We start from the raw sequence: 6,000 nt of genomic DNA on the forward strand, positions 1-6,000 counted from the left end.
TAAAATTAGTTTAAACTTGGCCCATAATCCACTTTCGTCCATCACATTCGAGATAAATGATGTTTGTTCATTGTCTAAGTGGGACGCTAACAATTGTTTACCCGCGTTTCCTAGTGTAAATGTTCTCCTAGCTTTCTTACTGGAGTCATTTACTTTAGTAATCCTATTTCTGCCACCCATCCGTAGGAACTGAGGATGGCTTCGGAATTCAACAGACACTTGTCATTTGTGGCGGCGTCAGTCACAACTGGCAGACTACTGCACTCTGCACACTTGACAGTCGCAGGCACATTACGGGTGACGCCCTCCCCTTCCCCCTCCACTCCCCCAGCAAATAAATCGAGTGCATATTGGAATTCTCTCCATAATGCGCTTAACATTGCAGTTTCCGATAGCTAGTGGATCCCTCCCCCCGTGTGCCTGCTCGGACGCTGCTGAGCGAGTGGCCACCTGTCCGCTCGTAGGGTGAATGGGCGAGACCAGACGGCTGGTCTCAACACTGACTCTCCGCATCGATTGATGTGATCGTGTACCAGCCCGCCATACACCCCGCAGTCGGCGTGGATCCCCCGCGTTAGGTACACGGAAAGTGCCTCGACGGCAGAACCCATGGGCAAAATAAGAGACACCTGAAGGTTCCCACGCGTGCCTCAGTTTCTCCACTACCGCCACACCCTCAGGCTGGTTATGGCCGTAAGTGTCTTTAGTGTTCGCGAACTGCGTCCAGCGCCCTCACACTGCACGCGTGCGCCCTATCCATCCCACTGCTATTAACTTAAGAATTTAATTATGAAAAAAGAAGAAGAAGTTAAATACCCGACTTGCTAGTATCCTGGAGCTTCACCAAAGAATGCTTTTGGAGGTTTTAGGCTGGCAGGAGCTATTTCATTCAGCAGGTGCGCCGATAAACTACATGGTGGCTGTTTCTATAGTTTGCACATTTTACATTTCTATAAGGATCGTAACTTCAGTGAGGTTCAGTCCCCAATTATTGTAGGGAGTTTTAGGATGTCTCATTAAAAATATTGGCTTGAGTTAATAAGTTGCCAAACGCCGACTTGATTCTTTCGCCTGTTCCTAAAAGCATAAGAATAGCTTGTGCAACGTAGTTAAACGTAGAAGTTATGTGTACATTGACGAGGGTGGTTCTCTAAATCTCAGCAGGTTGCCTCAGAGTGATTGCTTGTACAGATGCTCGTGTACTCGTCAGTGTGCCGGATGTTGCTCCGGAATTCAGTACCCAAACGTTTTACTTTGGATACATCTGTCAGATGTCTGTTTCTGTGCTTTCGTATCCCCCTGACCACGTTCAAGAAGCCGAACTTTCTTTTATTTAATTAAGCACCAGATGCAAGTTCATATGTGCTAGCAGTCTGAAGAGCTTGTGTCAATTCATCTTCGTTCGCAGCCAGGAAGCCTACATCCCTGCTTAAGCGTTACATACTATTCTCCGGTCATATGTGTACAGTCCTTGTACGCGTCGCGTGTCGAGAGGAGAAATGCCGTGCTATTGCGAATAGTGGCATTGACAAGGGTCAGCCTTGTGGTACGGGTTTGTTCATCTCAGTAACTTCTTAATATTTTTTGTATAATCCGCATGGTTCGTGGCGGAAATCCATGGCTTCCATCCTTTCTATATGGTACTCATGATTTGCTTTATCGCCCGCATCTCGTGGTCGTGCGGTAGCGTTCTCGCTTCCCACGTCCGGGTTCCCGGGTTCGATTCCCGGCGGGGTCAGGGATTTTCTCTGCCTCGTGATGGCTGGGTGTTGTGTGCTGTCCTTAGGTTAGTTAGGTTTAAGTAGTTCTAAGTTCTAGTGGACTGATGACCATAGATGTTAAGTCCCATAGTGCTCAGAGCCATTTGAGCCATTTGCTTTATCAAACGCTTCCTCGAAGACTGATTATGCTAGTCCACACTTTAGTCGACAGACTTCTGCAGCTGACATTATGTCCCTACATTTACTTGCATTCTGATGGATATTTTTGTCTTTGCCTACACATGTTTGGTACTGGACGGTTACTGAATTCATCACACCCTTCATTCTTCTTGCCAAATTGCGGGCCATTATCTTCTAAACATGTTGAATGGTGTGATGGGACGTATGTTTTCAATTCCTTTCCTTACTCAGTTTTTTTAGGACTATTATTCCTTCCGGAAATTCCTTAAGAATGTCGAAGTTCCCGTTAATGAGTCCAATGTACATGCATAGCTACTTTATTTTTATTTGTGGCCAGAGTACTTGGCAGAATCCTACCGGGATGCCATCAGGTCCTGGCTATCTGTTTTTAGGACTCCGTGCTACGCATTCTTTAAGCTCGTTCTCTTCTACTCGTACCCCCGCTGTGAAATATTCTGTTCCGTCTGTCCTGATTCGGCCTTTCATGTTCCTTGTGCACTCTTGCCGCTCTCTGTCGACGGTGTATTTGTTGGACATTAGGTGTCAGATCTGTTTGTGAACTGCGTCCTTGATTTCGTTCTATCTGTAACAGTTTTTCTATCAGTAGCATTAATTTCTGTCACTATTTTCCTGTCCCCTCTCTTGTATTTTACAACCTTCTCACTGCTGCTGTTTCAGAGCTAAGATTTTCGCTTTCATTTTCTGAATCCTTGCATAATTCTCTATTACTTGCGTGTCGAAGGTGTACAAATCTCTAAGACAGTTAAAATAAAACTCAGTCGTCTTTTTACGCCATGTATTTTGGTGTCGTGAGTATTTAGTCAGTGTTTTTATTATCTTGGGTTTTGCACATAGCTTACATCATTGTACGGCAGAACTGTAGAACGGAAATCTGCTTTCACAGTCATTCCAAGTGTAAGCAAACGCCGAGCGGCATTCATCATCTTGTAAGATATCGAGTTTCCATATGTGCCTAGCTTGTTAAGACACTTATCTCAGCAAATTAACTGTGGCGATATACGCAGCATGAGCAGTGAAACTAGTGAGCCACACTTCAGACTGAAGAACGTGGGTCATTACATCGTCTGACACATAAATCCTGTCCAGCCCGCTTGGTGAATGACTGATACAGTAAATACAGCCTGGCGCTGCATCGTGGGTATGTTCCCGCACACCGATTAAGTGCAGTTGGTAGACTATACGCTCCAGTTCTATAGATTTATTAAAATTCGGTGTCTGACCTCTTTGTCACTGGCTGAGATTATGTGGCGTTGATGACTACGGTATAGACGAACGATTTCACTTTTAAGAAATTCAGCTCTAGTGCGCCTGTAGTTGTTACCGGAGAAGTTTTTCTTTGCATTCTTGTTGTTGTTGCCAGACAGTGCGTAAACACTGGTGATGCGGGGGTTTGCAATAGTTGCTTCTATCCCTCTAGTATTTGCCAGATTTTCTGTTAGTGTGATATTGACGCCTCGCTTCTTAAGAACGGCGTTTCCCACTTTGCCTGGTGGTGGCGCTGTACCCACGGGTCTCCTTTGACTTAAGCTCTGTTGAAACGATAATACAGTCAAATCTCGATATAACGAATTTCATGGCACCATGAAAATCAAATTGTTGTACCAAGGATATTGTCATAACTAGGTTTTCTTATCGTGACGTGAAGCAAGGAGCCATGGTTTTGTGCTGAGAAGTGCATTTCTGTAGTACTTTTCTGATGAGAAATAACATTAAAAGACAAATAATAAAACACATTTCGTTCGCTTCATTTATTAATATTGCACCTGCATGGTGTCTTACTTTTTCATGCAGAAAAATTCACAAATTTTCCTTTGTTTCTTTTTTCTTAAAGATTCTCTTGTGAATATTGTCTTTATCTCCTCTAACTCAATCAACTGCTGCGCTGAAACACGGGGAATTGAAGATGCTACTTGCTGAGTGGTTTCCAACTGACCTATTAGCTCCCTCAGAGGAGGGGGACTAGCACTTACCACACCACTGTCATCGTCAGAATCTTCAACAGGCGAATAAACTCCTCGATGATAGATTCGTCGTTATATGCTCCAAACACCAACCCCCCATCATCCACTGACAAGTATTTAACTACTGAAGCATCTATGGTTTTACCAGTAACTGCTGAATAAATCGCCATATGACTTTGAATATCATCCTGCGTTATTTGATCCACCACAAAATTCTCACCAACATCTACGCTTTCGGAAATTCTTGCATTTTTTCAGCGGTTCACAATCACATTCGGCTGTACACTGTTCCAGGAACTAGCAATCACATTGAAACTCTATGGTTTGCTTACCTTTCTTTCAATGTTTGCGATGACGTGTTGAAATAAACGTGAACGGCATTTTATCTTAATGTTCTTAGTTATCCCCATATATAGTGGCTGAAAAATGGAAGTGTGGTTCAGGGGGAAGTAGCATACTTCAACGTTCTTCAACGCTGGCATGTTGTTATCCGCACTACAATTATCCACCAGCAATGCAATTTTCTTATTTTTCATTGACATCTTTTTATCAAACGAAAGCAGCCACTCACTAAAAAATGTAGACGTCATCCATGATTTTCGATTTGGCTTGTAATTGACTACAATAAAAGAAATCATTCCTACAATACTGCTGTAACAAAACATTACAGCTAAAGCTATGCTGTGCTGAATTAATTTATAAATTAAAAGAAAGTAAAATAAAATGTAGGCACCCTCTTAACTGGTAAGCTTCTTACAGTTTCAAGGCACCGTGGGTTTGCTGATTGTCCGATCACCAGTGGTGTCTATTTGTGTGTCCCTGGCGCGTTGCTGCAGAGCAGAACAGATAGGCGTACATTTTACTGCTTCCCTCCTTTACACTTTTCTTCTCTAAAGGCCATCGTCTTCTCTGGCATGAGTTGATAAAACAATCAACTCTCGTCTGCATTGTACAAGTTTTCAGGGCTGTATTTTTCTAAAAAGTTTACACATGGTGTTTATCCTACAAAATTCTGCATCACCTAAAGGTGCTGATTTTTCATCTCCTGAAATCACTTTAAAAATGATCCCATGCCTGTCCTGAAAGTTTTGCAACCATCCATTACTTGCCTCAAAATTAGAATCGCCAAGCAATTTATCGAAATCTAAGCCTTTTGACATATCAACGGACCATTATTTGGTACACTCTGCGCACGCATCTCATTAAGCCACCGCAGTGTAGCACTGTCCACATCGTCAGCAGCAGCCCGCTTCATTCTTTTTCCTGAAGGGTTAAACTTGACACCTGCGAAACTTTCTTAAATTTCTTTTCGTTTTTTAAGGAATGCAGTTAACGTTGATTATTCGAGACCATACTTCGTCGCCAGGTCTACTTGTTTCATTAGATTATCAATGTACTTGAAACCCTCCATTTTTGGCTCCAACCTTATTTGTTTCCGAGTTCCAGGCATTGTCCAAATCGTAGCGAAGTCCAAAGCGGTTACATCGACTAAAAACATTCACCGATTGCGTAAATCACGGAGAAAAGCTGCATGTACGGCCAACAAAACACTTCTGTCTGCCACTGTATATCAACAATGGACAAACTAAACACTCGTTCAAAGAAAGGTACTCTCTGACGTTTGTCGCTCAGCACAGCTCTCCCGCGTGTGTACGCTATTCTCTTTACCGCTAGAATTTAATACAGTACTGAAGTATGTGGCGAAGCTTCTGGAAATACAGCGCCGAAGTCTAGTAGCTAAATAAACAATACCTACCGCTATAGTGGCCTTCTTAGAAGTATGAAATAATAAATTCCTCGAAATTTTGTCTTCGTTATAAAGGGGTGTTGCTAAATTTACTTCATTGCTGTAATGATGGGTTATTAATATAGTACAAGTAGGAAATCATCCAGGACCCTATAAAATTATCACTGTACCCAGGTTTATCGTTGTATTGGTAATGGTTATACGGAGGTTGGACTGTATATCAACGTCAGAAGGGTACAGGAAATCTTGCAAATTTTGTACGTGCAGGGAGGAGCGTGTCTTATGCCAGAATTAAATTCCGACCTGCAGAGGTCTCTGATCTCGTATGAAACTTCCTGATAGATTAAAATTGAGAGCTGGAAGAGACTCG

Source organism: Schistocerca piceifrons, chromosome 4, assembly GCF_021461385.2.
Source record: "Schistocerca piceifrons isolate TAMUIC-IGC-003096 chromosome 4, iqSchPice1.1, whole genome shotgun sequence".
Classification (NCBI taxonomy): domain Eukaryota; kingdom Metazoa; phylum Arthropoda; class Insecta; order Orthoptera; family Acrididae; genus Schistocerca; species Schistocerca piceifrons.